This window comes from Ambystoma mexicanum, chromosome 14 (genome assembly GCF_040938575.1).
Source record: "Ambystoma mexicanum isolate Mex_15411 chromosome 14, UKY_AmexF1_1, whole genome shotgun sequence".
Taxonomy (NCBI): Eukaryota; Metazoa; Chordata; class Amphibia; order Caudata; family Ambystomatidae; genus Ambystoma; species Ambystoma mexicanum.
In genome coordinates, this window is record NC_090940.1 from 567,542,327 (window position 1) to 567,559,323 (window position 16,997).

Below are 16,997 nucleotides of genomic sequence, written 5' to 3' on the forward strand. Positions count from 1 at the left end.
GGGAAATTCAGTTGTCTAGGATGCAGGTTAATGCCCCTTTCAGGCTGCAAATGTTTTTGGGACATTCAGAGCTCTCTGACACAGTTTTTGGGCCACAAACATTTTCTGGACTTTAGGGGGTCTAGGATGTCTGTAAAGCCCTTTTTTGGGCCTCCAAAGTTTTCAATGTTTTTACAGGCCTTAGATGCATTTTAAGGGCTTTTTTGGCTGTTAACATATACTGAACGTTCAAGGGTGTAGGATTCATTTTTTCGTCCCCAATATATTTTTGGGATTTTCAGTGGTCTAGGATGCGGGTTAATGCCCCTTTCAGGCTGCAAATGTTTTTGGGACATTCAGAGCTCTCTGACACAGTTTTTGGGCCACCAATATTTTCTGGACTTTAGGGGCTCTAGGATGCCTATAAACCCCTTTTTTGGGCATCCAAAGTTTTCATCCTTTTTGCAGGCCTAAGTTGCATTTTAAGGCCTTTTTTGGGCTGCTAACATATACTGAACTTTCAGGGTGTAGGATGCATTTTCCGTGCCCAAAATATTTTTGGGAAATTCAGTGGTCTAGGATGCGGGTTAATGCCCCTTTCAGGCTGCAAATGTTTTTGGGACATTCAGAGCTCTCTGACACAGTTTTTGGGCCACCAACATTTTCTGAACTTTAGGGGGTCTAGGATGCCTGTAAACCCCTTTTTTGGGCCTTCAAAGTTTTCAACCTTTTTGCAGGCCTAAGATGCATTTTAAGGTCTTTTTTGCCTGCTAACATATTCTGAACGTTCACGGGTGTAGGATGCATTTTCCGTGCCCAAAATATTTTTGGGAAATTCAGTCGTCTAGGATGCGGGTTAATGCCCCTTTCAGGCTGCAAATGTTTTTGGGACATTCAGAGCTCTCTGACACAGTTTTTGGGCCACAAACATTTTCTGGAATTTAGGGGGTCTAGGATGTCTGTAAAGCCCTTTTTTGGGCCTCCAAAGTTTTCAACTTTTTTGCAGGCCTTAGAGGCATTTTAAGGGCTTTTTTGGCTGCTAACATATACTGAACGTTCAGGGGTATAGGATTCATTTTTTCGTTCCCAATATATTTTTGGGATTTTCAGTGGTCTAGGATGCGGGTTAATGCCCCTTTCAGGCTGCAAATGTTTTTGGGACATTCAGAGCTCTCTGACACAGTTTTTGGGCCACCAATATTTTCTGGACTTTAGGGGCTCTAGGATGCCTGTAAAGCCCTTTTTTGGGCATCCAAAGTTTTCAACCTTTTTGCAGGCCTAAGATGCATTTTAAGGCCTTTTTGGGCTGCTAACATATACTGAACTTTCAGGGTGTAGGATGCATTTTCTGTGCCCAAAATATTTTTGGGAAATTCAGTGGTCTAGGATGCGGGTTAATGCCCCTTTTAGGCTGCAAATGTTTTTTGGACATTCAGAGCTCTCTGACACAGTTTTTGGGCCACCAACATTTTCTGGACTTTAGGGGGTCTAGGATGCTTGTAAACCCCTTTTTTTGGGCCTTCAAAGTTTTCAACCTTTTTGCAGGCCTAAGATGCATTTAAAGGCCTTTTTTTGGGCTTCTATCATATTCTGAATTTTCAGGGGTGTAGGATGCATTTTTCGTGCCCAAAATATTTTTGAGAATTTCAGTGGTCTAGGATGCGGGTTAATGCCCCTTTCAAGCTGCAAATGTTTTTGGGTCATTCAGAGCTCTCTGACAGTTTTTGGGCCACCAACATTTTCTGGACTTTAGGGGGTCTAGGATGTCTGTAAACCCCTTTTTTGGGCCTCCAAAGTTTTCAACCTTTTTGCAGGCCTAAGATGCATTTTAAGGCCTTTTTTGCCTGCTAACATATTCTGAACGTTCACGGGTGTAGGATGCATTTTCCGTGCCCAAAATATTTTTTTGAAAATTCAGTCGTGTAGGATGCGGGTTAATGCCCCTTTCAGGCTGCAAATGTTTTTGGGATATTCAGAGCTCTCTGACACAGTTTTTGAGCCACAAACATTTTCTGGACTTTAGGGGGTCTAGGATGTCTGTAAAGCCCTTTTTTGGGCCTCCAAAGTTTTCAACCTTTTTGCAGGCCTAAGATGCATTTTAAGGCCTTTTTTGGGCTGCTAACATATACTGAACATTCAAGGGTATAGGATTCATTTTTTCGTCCCCAATATATTTTTGGGATTTTCAGTGGTCTAGGATGCGGGTTAATATCCCTTTCAGGCTGCAAATGTTTTTGGGACATTCAGAGCTCTCTGACACAGTTTTTGGGCCACCAATATTTTCTGGACTTTAGGGGCTCTAGGATGCCTATAAACCCCTTTTTCGGGCATCCAAAGTTTTCAACCTTTTTGCAGGCCTAAGATGCATTTTAAGGCCTTTTTGGGGTGCTAACATATACTGAACTTTCAGGGTGTAGGATGCATTTTCCGTGCCCAAAATATTTTTGGGAAATTCAGTGGTCTAGGATGCGGGTTAATGCCCCTTTCAGGCTGCAAATGTTTTTTGGACATTCAGAGCTCTCTGACACAGTTTTTGGGCCACCAACATTTTCTGGACTTTAGGGGGTCTAGGATGCCTGTAAACCCCTTTTTTGGGCCTTCAAAGTTTTCAACCTTTTTGCAGGCCTAAGATGCATTTTAAGGCCTTTTTTGCCTGCTAACATATTCTGAACGTTCACGGGTATAGGATTCATTTTTTCGTTCCCAATATATTTTTGGGATTTTCAGTGGTCTAGGATGCGGGTTAATGCCCCTTTCAGGCTGCAAATGTTTTTGGGACATTCAGAGCTCTCTGACACAGTTTTTGGGCCACCAACATTTTCTGGACTTTAGGGGTCTAGGATGCCTGTAAACACCTTTTTTGGGCCTTAAAGGTTTTCAACCTTTTTGCAGGCCTAAGATGCATTTTAAGGCCTTTTTTGGGCTGCTAACATATACTGAACTTTCAGGGGTGTAGGATGCATTTTTGGTGCCCAATATATTTTTGAGAATTTCAGTGGTCTAGGATGCGGGTTAATGCCCCTTTCAAGCTGCAAATGTTTTTGGGTCATTCAGAGCTCTCTGACAGTTTTTGGGCCACCAACAGTTGCTGGATTTTAGGGGGTCTAGGATGTCTGTAAACCCCTTTTTTGGGCCTCCAAAGTTTTCAACCTTTTTGCAGGCCTAAGATGCATTTTAAGGCCTTTTTTGCCTGCTAACATATTCTGAACGTTCACGGGTGTAGGATGCATTTTCCGTGCCCAAACTATTTTTGGGAAATTCAGTCATCTAGGATGCGGGTTAATGCCCCTTTCAGGCTGCAAATGTTTTTGGGACATTCAGAGCTCCCTGACACAGTTTTTGGGTCACAAATATTTTCTGGACTTTAGGGGGTCTAGGATGTCTGTAAAGCCCTTTTTTGGGCCTCCAAAGTTTTCAACTTTTTTGCAGGCCTTAGATGCATTTTAAGGGCTTTTTTGGCTGCTAACATATACTGAACGTTCAGGGGTATCGGATTCATTTTTTCGTTCCCAATATATTTTTGGGATTTTCAGTGGTCTAGGATGCGGGTTAATGCCCCTTTCAGGCTGCAAATGTTTTTGGGACATTCAGAGCTCTCTGACACAGTTTTTGGGCCACCAACATTTTCTGGACTTTAGGGGGTCTAGGATGCCTGTAAACCCCTTTTTTTGGCCTTCAAAGTTTTCAACCTTTTTGAAGGCCTAAGATGTATTTTAAGGCCTTTTTTGGGCTGCTAACATATACTGAACATTCAGGGGTGTAGGATGCATTTTTCGTGCCCAAAATATTTTTGGAAATTCAGTCGTCTAGGATGCGGGTTATTTCCCCTATCAGGCTGCAAATGTTTTTGGGACATTCAGAGCTCTCTGACACAGTTTTTGGGCCACAAACATTCTCTGGACTTTAGGGGGTCTAGGATGTCTGTAAAGCCCTTTTTTGGGCCTCCAAAGTTTTCAACCTTTTTGCAGGCCTAAGATGCATTTTAAGGCCTTTTTGGGCTGCTAACATATACTGAACTTTCAGGGTGTAGGATGCATTTCCCGTGCCCAAAATATTTTTGAGAATTTCAGTGGTCTAGGATGCGGGTTAATACCCCTTTGAAGCTGCAAATGTTTTTGGGTCATTCAGAGCTCTCTGACAGTTTTTGGGCCACCAACATTTTCTGGACTTTAGGGGGTCTAGGATGTCTGTAAACCCTTTTTTTGGGCCTCCAAAGTTTTCAACCTTTTTGCAGGCCTAAGATGCATTTTAAGGCCTTTTTTGCCTGCTAACATATTCTGAACGTTCACGGGTGTAGGATGCATTTTCCGTGCCCAAAATATTTTTGGGAAATTCAGTTGTCTAGGATGCGGGTTAATGCCCCTTTCAGGCTGCAAATGTTTTTGGGACATTCAGAGCTCTCTGACACAGTTTTTGGGCCACAAACATTTTCTGGACTTTAGGGGGTCTAGGATGTCTGTAAAGCCCTTTTTTGGGCCTCCAAAGTTTTCAACTTTTTTGCAGGCCTTAGATGCATTTTAAGGGCTTTTTTGGCTGCTAACATATACTGAACGTTCAGGGGTATAGGATTCATTTTTTCGTTCCCAATATATTTTTGGGATTTTCAGTGGTCTAGGATGCGGGTTAATGCCCCTTTCAGGCTGCAAATGTTTTTGGGACATTCAGAGCTCTCTGACACAGTTTTTGGGCCACCAACATTTTCTGGACTTTAGGGGGTCTAGGATGCCTGTAAACCCCTTTTTTTGGCCTTCAAAGTTTTCAACCTTTTTGAAGGCCTAAGATGCATTTTAAGGCCTTTTTTGGGCTGCTAACATATACTGAACATTCAGGGGTGTAGGATGCATTTTTCGTGCCCAAAATATTTTTGGGAAATTCAGTGGTCTAGGATGCGGGTTAATGCCCCTTTCAGGCTGCAAATGTTTTTGGGACATTCAGAGCTCTCTGACACAGTTTTTGGGCCACCAACATTTTCTGGACTTTAGGGGGTCTAGGATGCCTGTAAACCCCTTTTTTGGGCCTTCAAAGTTTTCAACCTTTTTGCAGGCCTAAGATGCATTTTAAGGTCTTTTTTGCCTGCTAACATATTCTGAACGTTCACGGGTGTAGGATGCATTTTCCGTGCCCAAAATATTTTTGGGAAATTCAGTCGTCTAGGATGCGGGTTAATGCCCCTTTCAGGCTGCAAATGTTTTTGGGACATTCAGAGCTCTCTGACACAGTTTTTGGGCCACAAACATTTTCTGGAATTTAGGGGGTCTAGGATGTCTGTAAAGCCCTTTTTTGGGCCTCCAAAGTTTTCAACTTTTTTGCAGGCCTTAGAGGCATTTTAAGGGCTTTTTTGGCTGCTAACATATACTGAACGTTCAGGGGTATAGGATTCATTTTTTCGTTCCCAATATATTTTTGGGATTTTCAGTGGTCTAGGATGCGGGTTAATGCCCCTTTCAGGCTGCAAATGTTTTTGGGACATTCAGAGCTCTCTGACACAGTTTTTGGGCCACCAATATTTTCTGGACTTTAGGGGCTCTAGGATGCCTGTAAAGCCCTTTTTTGGGCATCCAAAGTTTTCAACCTTTTTGCAGGCCTAAGATGCATTTTAAGGCCTTTTTGGGCTGCTAACATATACTGAACTTTCAGGGTGTAGGATGCATTTTCCGTGCCCAAAATATTTTTGGGAAATTCAGTGGTCTAGGATGCGGGTTAATGCCCCTTTTAGGCTGCAAATGTTTTTTGGACATTCAGAGCTCTCTGACAGAGTTTTTGGGCCACCAACATTTTCTGGACTTTAGGGGGTCTAGGATGCTTGGAAACCCCTTTTTTTGGGCCTTCAAAGTTTTCAACCTTTTTGCAGGCCTAAGATGCATTTTAAGGCCTTTTTTTGGGCTTCTATCATATTCTGAATTTTCAGGGGTGTAGGATGCATTTTTCGTGCCCAAAATATTTTTGAGAATTTCAGTGGTCTAGGATGCGGGTTAATGCCCCTTTTAGGCTGCAAATGTTTTTTGGACATTCAGAGCTCTCTGACACAGTTTTTGGGCCACCAACATTTTCTGGACTTTAGGGGGTCTAGGATGCCTGTAAACCCCTTTTTTGGGCCTTCAAAGTTTTCAACCTTTTTGCAGGCCTAAGATGCATTTTAAGGCCTTTTTTGCCTGCTAACATATTCTGAACGTTCACGGGTGTAGGATGCATTTTCCGTGCCCAAAATATTTTTGGGAAATTCAGTCGTCTAGGATGCGGGTTAATGCCCCTTTCAGGATGCAAATGTTTTTGGGGTCATTCAGAGCTCTCTGACAGTTTTTGGGCCACCAACATTTTCTGGACTTTAGGGGGTCTAGGATGTCTGTAAACCCCTTATTTGGGCCTCCAAAGTTTTCAACCTTTTTGCAGGCCTAAGATGCATTTTAAGGCCTTTTTTGCCTGCTAAGATATTCTGAACGTTCACGGGTGTAGGATGCATTTTCCATGCCCAAAATATTTTTGGGAAATTCAGTTGTCTAGGATGCGGGTTAATGCCCCTTTCAGGCTGCAAATGTTTTTGGGACATTCAGAGCTCTCTGACACAGTTTTTGGGCCACAAACATTTTCTGGACTTTAGGGGGTCTAGGATGTCTGTAAAGCCCTTTTTTGGGCCTCCAAAGTTTTCAATGTTTTTACAGGCCTTAGATGCATTTTAAGGGCTTTTTTGGCTGCTAACATATACTGAACGTTCAGGGGTATAGGATTCATTTTTTCGTTCCCAATATATTTTTGGGATTTTCAGTGGTCTAGGATGCGGGTTAATGCCCCTTTCAGGCTGCAAATGTTTTTGGGACATTCAGAGCTCTCTGACACAGTTTTTGGGCCACCAACATTTTCTGGACTTTAGGGGTCTAGGATGCCTGTAAACCCCTTTTTTGGGCCTTAAAAGTTTTCAACCTTTTTGCAGGCCTAAGATGCATTTTAAGGCCTTTTTTGGGCTGCTAACATATACTGAACTTTCAGGGGTGTAGGATGCATTTTTGGTGCCCAATATATTTTTGAGAATTTCAGTGGTCTAGGATGCGGGTTAATGCCCCTTTCAAGCTGCAAATGTTTTTGGGTCATTCAGAGCTCTCTGACAGTTTTTGGGCCACCAACAGTTGCTGGATTTTAGGGGGTCTAGGATGTCTGTAAACCCCTTTTTTGGGCCTCCAAAGTGTTCAACCTTTTTGCAGGCCTAAGATGCATTTTAAGGCCTTTTTTGCCTGCTAACATATTCTGAACGTTCAGGGGTGTAGGATGCATTTTCCGTGCCCAAAATATTTTTGGGAAATTCAGTCATCTAGGATGCGGGTTAATGCCCCTTTCAGGCTGCAAATGTTTTTGGGACATTCAGAGCTCTCTGACACAGTTTTTGGGTCACAAATATTTTCTGGACTTTAGGGGGTCTAGGATGTCTGTAAAGCCCTTTTTTGGGCCTCCAAAGTTTTCAACTTTTTTGCAGGCCTTAGATGCATTTTAAGGGCTTTTTTGGCTGCTAACATATACTGAACGTTCAGGGGTATCGGATTCATTTTTTCGTTCCCAATATATTTTTGGGATTTTCAGTGGTCTAGGATGCGGGTTAATGCCCCTTTCAGGCTGCAAATGTTTTTGGGACATTCAGAGCTCTCTGACACAGTTTTTGGGCCACCAACATTTTCTGGACTTTAGGGGGTCTAGGATGCCTGTAAACCTCTTTTTTTGGCCTTCAAAGTTTTCAACCTTTTTGAAGGCCTAAGATGTATTTTAAGGCCTTTTTTGGGCTGCTAACATATACTGAACATTCAGGGGTGTAGGATGCATTTTTCGTGCCCAAAATATTTTTGGAAATTCAGTCGTCTAGGATGCGGGTTATTGCCCCTATCAGGCTGCAAATGTTTTTGGGACATTCAGAGCTCTCTGACACAGTTTTTGGGCCACCAACATTTTCTGGACTTTAGGGGGTCTAGGATGTCTGTAAAGCCCTTTTTTGGGCCTCCAAAGTTTTCAACCTTTTTGCAGGCCTAAGATGCATTTTAAGGCCTTTTTGGGCTGCTAACATATACTGAACTTTCAGGGTGTAGGATGCATTTTCCGTGCCCAAAATATTTTTGAGAATTTCAGTGATCTAGGATGCGGGTTAATACCCCTTTGAAGCTCCAAATGTTTTTGGGTCATTCAGAGCTCTCTGACAGTTTTTGGGCCACCAACATTTTCTGGACTTTAGGGGGTCTAGGATGTCTGTAAACCCCTTTTTTGGGCCTCCAAAGTTTTCAACCTTTTTGCAGGCCTAAGATGCATTTTAAGGCCTTTTTTGCCTGCTAACATATTCTGAACATTCACGGGTGTAGGATGCATTTTCCGTGCCCAAAATATTTTTGGGAAATTCAGTTGTCTAGGATGCGGGTTAATGCCCCTTTCAGGCTGCAAATGTTTTTGGGACATTCAGAGCTCTCTGACACAGTTTTTGGGCCACAAACATTTTCTAGACTTTAGGGGGTCTAGGATGTCTGTAAAGCCCTTTTTTGGGCCTCCAAAGTTTTCAATGTTTTTACAGGCCTTAGATGCATTTTAAGGGCTTTTTTGGCTGCTAACATATACTGAACGTTCAAGGGTGTAGGATTAATTTTTTCGTCCCCAATATATTTTTGGGATTTTCAGTGGTCTAGGATGCGGGTTAATGCCCCTTTCAGGCTGCACATGTTTTTGGGACATTCAGAGCTCTCTGACACAGTTTTTGGGCCACCAATATTTTCTGGACTTTAGGGGCTCTAGGATGCCTATAAACCCCTTTTTTGGGCATCCAAAGTTTTCAACCTTTTTGCAGGCCTAAGTTGCATTTTAAGGTCTTTTTTGCCTGCTAACATATTCTGAACGTTCACGGGTGTAGGATGCATTTTCCGTGCCCAAAATATTTTTGGGAAATTCAGTCGTCTAGGATGCGGGTTAATGCCCCTTTCAGGCTGCAAATGTTTTTGGGACATTCAGAGCTCTCTGACACAGTTTTTGGGCCACAAACATTTTCTGGAATTTAGGGGGTCTAGGATGTCTGTAAAGCCCTTTTTTGGGCCTCCAAAGTTTTCAACTTTTTTGCAGGCCTTAGAGGCATTTTAAGGGCTTTTTTGGCTGCTAACATATACTGAACGTTCAGGGGTATAGGATTCATTTTTTCGTTCCCAATATATTTTTGGGATTTTCAGTGGTCTAGGATGCGGGTTAATGCCCCTTTCAGGCTGCAAATGTTTTTGGGACATTCAGAGCTCTCTGACACAGTTTTTGGGCCAACAATATTTTCTGGACTTTAGGGGCTCTAGGATGCCTGTAAAGCCCTTTTTTGGGCATCCAAAGTTTTCAACCTTTTTGCAGGCCTAAGATGCATTTTAAGGCCTTTTTGGGCTGCTAACATATACTGAACTTTCAGGGTGTAGGATGCATTTTCCGTGCCCAAAATATTTTTGGGAAATTCAGTGGTCTAGGATGCGGGTTAATGCCCCTTTCAGGCTGCAAATGTTTTTGGGACATTCAGAGCTCTCTGGCACAGTTTTAGGCCCACCAACATTTTCTGGACTTTAGGGGGGCTCGGATGCCTGTAAACCCCTTTTTTGGGCCTTCAAAGTTTTCAACCTTTTTGCAGGCCTAAGATGCATTTTAAGGCCTTTTTTTGGGCTGCTATCATATTCTGAACTTTCAGGGGTGTAGGGTGCATTTTTCGTGCCCAAAATATTTTTGAGAATTTCAGTGGTCTACGATGCTGGTTAATGCCCCTTTCAAGCTGCAAATGTTTTTGGGGTCATTCAGAGCTCTCTGACAGTTTTTGGGCCACCAACATTTTCTGGACTTTAGGGGGTCTAGGATGTCTGTAAACCCATTTTTTGGGCCTCCAAAGTTTTCAACCTTTTTGCAGGCCTAAGATGCATTTTAAGGCCTTTTTTGCCTGCTAACATATTCTGAACGTTCACGGGTGTAGGATGCATTTTCCGTGCCCAAAATATTTTCTGGAAATTCAGTCGTTTAGGATGAGGGTTAATGCCCCTTTCAGGCTGCAAATGTTTTTGGGACATTCAGAGCTCTCTGACACAGTTTTTGGGCCACAAACATTTTCTGGACTTTAGGGGGTCTAGGATGTCTGTAAAGCCCTTTTTTGGGCCTCCAAAGTTTTCAACTTTTTTGCAGGCCTTAGAGGCATTTTAAGGGCTTTTTTGGCTGCTAACATATACTGAAGGTTCAGGGGTATAGGATTCATTTTTTCGTTCCCAATATATTTTTGGGATTTTCAGTGGTCTAGGATGCGGGTTAATGCCCCTTTCAGGCTGCAAATGTTTTTGGGACATTCAGAGCTCTCTGACACTTTTTTTGGGCCACCAACATTTTCTGGACTTTAGGGGCTCTAGGATGCCTATAAACCCCTTTTTTGGGCATCCAAAGTTTTCAACCTTTTTGCAGGCCTAAGATGCATTTTAAGGCCTTTTTGGGCTGCTAACATATACTGAACTTTCAGGGTGTAGGATGCATTTTCCGTGCCCAAAATATTTTTGGGAAATTCAGTGGTCTAGGATGCTGGTTAATGCCCCTTTCAAGCTGCAAATGTTTTTGGGTCATTCAGAGCTCTCTGACAGTTTTTTGGGCCACCAACATTTTCTGGACTTTAGGGGGTCTAGGATGTCTGTAAAGCCCTTTTTTGGGCCTCCAAAGTTTTCAACTTTTTTGCAGGCCTTAGAGGCATTTTCAGGGCTTTTTTGGCTGCTAACATATACTGAACGTTCAAGGGTATAGGATTCATTTTTTCGTTCCCAAAATATTTTTGGGAAATTCAGTGGTCTAGGATGCAGGTTAATTCCCCTTTCAGGCTGCAAATGTTTTTGGGACATTCAGAGCTATCTGACACAGTTTTTGGGCCACCAATATTTTCTGGACTTTAGCGGGTCTAGGATGCCTGTAAACCCCTTTTTTGGGCCTTCAAAGTTTTCAACCTTTTTGCAGGCCTAAGATGCATTTTAAGGCCTTTTTTTGGGCTGCTATCATATTCTGAACTTTCAGGGGTGTAGGATGCATTTTTCGTGCCCAAAATATTTTTGAGAATTTCAGTGGTCTAGGATGCGGGTTAATGCCCCTTTGAAGCTGCAAATGTTTTTGGGTCATTCAGAGCTCTCTGACAGTTTTTGGGCCACCAACATTTTCTGGACTTTAGGGGGTAGGATGTCTGTAAACCCCTTTTTTGGGCCTCCAAAGTTTTCAACCTTTTTGCAGGCCTAAGATGCATTTTAAGGCCTTTTTTGCCTGCTAACATATTCTGAACGTTCACGGGTGTAGGATGCATTTTCCGTGCCCAAAATATTTTTGGGAAATTCAGTCGTCTAGGATGCGGGTTAATGCCCCTTTCAGGCTGCAAATGTTTTTGGGACATTCAGAGCTCTCTGACACAGTTTTTGGGCCACAAACATTTTCTGGACTTTAGGGGGTCTAGGATGTCTGTAAAGCCCTTTTTTGGGCCTCCAAAGATTTCAACCTTTTTGCAGGCCTTAGATGCATTTTCAGGGCTTTTTTGGCTGCTTACATATACTGAACATTCAAGGGTATAGGATTCATTTTTTCGTTCCCAAAATATTTTTGGGAAATTCAGTGGTCTAGGATGCGGGTTAATGCCCCCTTCAGGCTGCAAATGTTTTTGGGACATTCAGAGCTCTCTGACACAGTTTTTGGGCCACCAACATTTTCTGGACTTTAGGGGGTCTAGGATGCCTGTAAACCCCTTTTTTTGGCCTTCAAAGTTTTCAACCTTTTTGAAGGCCTAAGATGCATTTTAAGGCCTTTTTTGGGCTGCTAACATATACTGAACATTCAGGGGTGTAGGATGCATTTTTCGTGCCCAAAATATTTTTGGGAAATTCAGTGGTCTAGGATGCGGGTTAATGCCCCTTTCAGGCTGCAAATGTTTTTGGGACATTCAGAGCTCTCTGACACAATTTTTGGGCCACCAACATTTTCTGGACTTTAGGGGGTCTAGGATGCCTGTAAACCCCTTTTTTGGGCCTTCAAAGTTTTCAACCTTTTTGCAGGCCTAAGATGCATTTTAAGGGCTTTTTTGCCTGCTAACATATACTGAACGTTCAGGGGTATAGGATTCATTTTTTCGTTCCCAATATATTTTTGGGATTTTCAGTGGTCTAGGATGCGGGTTAATGCCCCTTTCAGGCTGCAAATGTTTTTGGGACATTCAGAGCTCTCTGACACAGTTTTTGGGCCACCAATATTTTCTGGACTTTAGGGGCTCTAGGATGCCTGTAAAGCCCTTTTTTGGGCATCCAAAGTTTTCAACCTTTTTGCAGGCCTAAGATGCATTTTAAGGCCTTTTTGGGCTGCTAACATATACTGAACTTTCAGGGTGTAGGATGCATTTTCCGTGCCCAAAATATTTTTGGGAAATTCAGTGGTCTAGGATGCGGGTTAATGCCCCTTTTAGGCTGCAAATGTTTTTTGGACATTCAGAGCTCTCTGACAGAGTTTTTGGGCCACCAACATTTTCTGGACTTTAGGGGGTCTAGGATGCTTGGAAACCCCTTTTTTTGGGCCTTCAAAGTTTTCAACCTTTTTGCAGGCCTAAGATGCATTTTAAGGCCTTTTTTTGGGCTTCTATCATATTCTGAATTTTCAGGGGTGTAGGATGCATTTTTCGTGCCCAAAATATTTTTGAGAATTTCAGTGGTCTAGGATGCGGGTTAATGCCCCTTTTAGGCTGCAAATGTTTTTTGGACATTCAGAGCTCTCTGACACAGTTTTTGGGCCACCAACATTTTCTGGACTTTAGGGGGTCTAGGATGCCTGTAAACCCCTTTTTTGGGCCTTCAAAGTTTTCAACCTTTTTGCAGGCCTAAGATGCATTTTAAGGCCTTTTTTGCCTGCTAACATATTCTGAACGTTCACGGGTGTAGGATGCATTTTCCGTGCCCAAAATATTTTTGGGAAATTCAGTCGTCTAGGATGCGGGTTAATGCCCCTTTCAGGATGCAAATGTTTTTGGGGTCATTCAGAGCTCTCTGACAGTTTTTGGGCCACCAACATTTTCTGGACTTTAGGGGGTCTAGGATGTCTGTAAACCCCTTATTTGGGCCTCCAAAGTTTTCAACCTTTTTGCAGGCCTAAGATGCATTTTAAGGCCTTTTTTGCCTGCTAAGATATTCTGAACGTTCACGGGTGTAGGATGCATTTTCCATGCCCAAAATATTTTTGGGAAATTCAGTTGTCTAGGATGCGGGTTAATGCCCCTTTCAGGCTGCAAATGTTTTTGGGACATTCAGAGCTCTCTGACACAGTTTTTGGGCCACAAACATTTTCTGGACTTTAGGGGGTCTAGGATGTCTGTAAAGCCCTTTTTTGGGCTTCCAAAGTTTTCAATGTTTTTACAGGCCTTAGATGCATTTTAAGGGCTTTTTTGGCTGCTAACATATACTGAACGTTCAGGGGTATAGGATTCATTTTTTCGTTCCCAATATATTTTTGGGATTTTCAGTGGTCTAGGATGCGGGTTAATGCCCCTTTCAGGCTGCAAATGTTTTTGGGACATTCAGAGCTCTCTGACACAGTTTTTGGGCCACCAACATTTTCTGGACTTTAGGGGTCTAGGATGCCTGTAAATCCCTTTTTTGGGCCTTAAAAGTTTTCAACCTTTTTGCAGGCCTAAGATGCATTTTAAGGCCTTTTTTGGGCTGCTAACATATACTGAACTTTCAGGGGTGTAGGATGCATTTTTGGTGCCCAATATATTTTTGAGAATTTCAGTGGTCTAGGATGCGGGTTAATGCCCCTTTCAAGCTGCAAATGTTTTTGGGTCATTCAGAGCTCTCTGACAGTTTTTGGGCCACCAACAGTTGCTGGATTTTAGGGGGTCTAGGATGTCTGTAAACCCCTTTTTTGGGCCTCCAAAGTTTTCAACCTTTTTGCAGGCCTAAGATGCATTTTAAGGCCTTTTTTGCCTGCTAACATATTCTGAACGTTCAGGGGTGTAGGATGCATTTTCCGTGCCCAAAATATTTTTGGGAAATTCAGTCATCTAGGATGCGGGTTAATGCCCCTTTCAGGCTGCAAATGTTTTTGGGACATTCAGAGCTCTCTGACACAGTTTTTGGGTCACAAATATTTTCTGGACTTTAGGGGGTCTAGGATGTCTGTAAAGCCCTTTTTTGGGCCTCCAAAGTTTTCAACTTTTTTGCAGGCCTTAGATGCATTTTAAGGGCTTTTTTGGCTGCTAACATATACTGAACGTTCAGGGGTATCGGATTCATTTTTTCGTTCCCAATATATTTTTGGGATTTTCAGTGGTCTAGGATGCGGGTTAATGCCCCTTTCAGGCTGCAAATGTTTTTGGGACATTCAGAGCTCTCTGACACAGTTTTTGGGCCACCAACATTTTCTGGACTTTAGGGGGTCTAGGATGCCTGTAAACCCCTTTTTTTGGCCTTCAAAGTTTTCAACCTTTTTGAAGGCCTAAGATGTATTTTAAGGCCTTTTTTGGGCTGCTAACATATACTGAACATTCAGGGGTGTAGGATGCATTTTTCGTGCCCAAAATATTTTTGGAAATTCAGTCGTCTAGGATGCGGGTTATTGCCCCTATCAGGCTGCAAATGTTTTTGGGACATTCAGAGCTCTCTGACACAGTTTTTGGGCCACCAACATTTTCTGGACTTTAGGGGGTCTAGGATGTCTGTAAAGCCCTTTTTTGGGCCTCCAAAGTTTTCAACCTTTTTGCAGGCCTAAGATGCATTTTAAGGCCTTTTTGGGCTGCTAACATATACTGAACTTTCAGGGTGTAGGATGCATTTTCCGTGCCCAAAATATTTTTGAGAATTTCAGTGGTCTAGGATGCGGGTTAATACCCCTTTGAAGCTGCAAATGTTTTTGGGTCATTCAGAGCTCTCTGACAGTTTTTGGGCCACCAACATTTTCTGGACTTTAGGGGGTCTAGGATGTCTGTAAACCCCTTTTTTGGGCCTCCAAAGTTTTCAACCTTTTTGCAGGCCTAAGATGCATTTTAAGGCCTTTTTTGCCTGCTAACATATTCTGAACGTTCACGGGTGTAGGATGCATTTTCCGTGCCCAAAATATTTTTGGGAAATTCAGTTGTCTAGGATGCGGGTTAATGCCCCTTTCAGGCTGCAAATGTTTTTGGGACATTCAGAGCTCTCTGACACAGTTTTTGGGCCACAAACATTTTCTGGACTTTAGGGGGTCTAGGATGTCTGTAAAGCCCTTTTTTGGGCCTCCAAAGTTTTCAATGTTTTTACAGGCCTTAGATGCATTTTAAGGGCTTTTTTGGCTGCTAACATATACTGAACGTTCAAGGGTGTAGGATTAATTTTTTCGTCCCCAATATATTTTTGGGATTTTCAGTGGTCTAGGATGCGGGTTAATGCCCCTTTCAGGCTGCACATGTTTTTGGGACATTCAGAGCTCTCTGACACAGTTTTTGGGCCACCAATATTTTCTGGACTTTAGGGGCTCTAGGATGCCTATAAACCCCTTTTTTGGGCATCCAAAGTTTTCAACCTTTTTGCAGGCCTAAGTTGCATTTTAAGGTCTTTTTTGCCTGCTAACATATTCTGAACGTTCACGGGTGTAGGATGCATTTTCCGTGCCCAAAATATTTTTGGGAAATTCAGTCGTCTAGGATGCGGGTTAATGCCCCTTTCAGGCTGCAAATGTTTTTGGGACATTCAGAGCTCTCTGACACAGTTTTTGGGCCACAAACATTTTCTGGAATTTAGGGGGTCTAGGATGTCTGTAAAGCCCTTTTTTGGGCCTCCAAAGTTTTCAACTTTTTTGCAGGCCTTAGAGGCATTTTAAGGGCTTTTTTGGCTGCTAACATATACTGAACGTTCAGGGGTATAGGATTCATTTTTTCGTTCCCAATATATTTTTGGGATTTTCAGTGGTCTAGGATGCGGGTTAATGCCCCTTTCAGGCTGCAAATGTTTTTGGGACATTCAGAGCTCTCTGACACAGTTTTTGGGCCAACAATATTTTCTGGACTTTAGGGGCTCTAGGATGCCTGTAAAGCCCTTTTTTGGGCATCCAAAGTTTTCAACCTTTTTGCAGGCCTAAGATGCATTTTAAGGCCTTTTTGGGCTGCTAACATATACTGAACTTTCAGGGTGTAGGATGCATTTTCCGTGCCCAAAATATTTTTGGGAAATTCAGTGGTCTAGGATGCGGGTTAATGCCCCTTTCAGGCTGCAAATGTTTTTGGGACATTCAGAGCTCTCTGGCACAGTTTTAGGCCCACCAACATTTTCTGGACTTTAGGGGGGCTCGGATGCCTGTAAACCCCTTTTTTGGGCCTTCAAAGTTTTCAACCTTTTTGCAGGCCTAAGATGCATTTTAAGGCCTTTTTTTGGGCTGCTATCATATTCTGAACTTTCAGGGGTGTAGGGTGCATTTTTCGTGCCCAAAATATTTTTGAGAATTTCAGTGGTCTACGATGCTGGTTAATGCCCCTTTCAAGCTGCAAATGTTTTTGGGGTCATTCAGAGCTCTCTGACAGTTTTTGGGCCACCAACATTTTCTGGACTTTAGGGGGTCTAGGATGTCTGTAAACCCATTTTTTGGGCCTCCAAAGTTTTCAACCTTTTTGCAGGCCTAAGATGCATTTTAAGGCCTTTTTTGCCTGCTAACATATTCTGAACGTTCACGGGTGTAGGATGCATTTTCCGTGCCCAAAATATTTTCTGGAAATTCAGTCGTTTAGGATGAGGGTTAATGCCCCTTTCAGGCTGCAAATGTTTTTGGGACATTCAGAGCTCTCTGACACAGTTTTTGGGCCACAAACATTTTCTGGACTTTAGGGGGTCTAGGATGTCTGTAAAGCCCTTTTTTGGGCCTCCAAAGTTTTCAACTTTTTTGCAGGCCTTAGAGGCATTTTAAGGGCTTTTTTGGCTGCTAACATATACTGAACGTTCAGGGGTATAGGATTCATTTTTTCGTTCCCAATATATTTTTGGGATTTTCAGTGGTCTAGGATGCGGGTTAATGCCCCTTTCAGG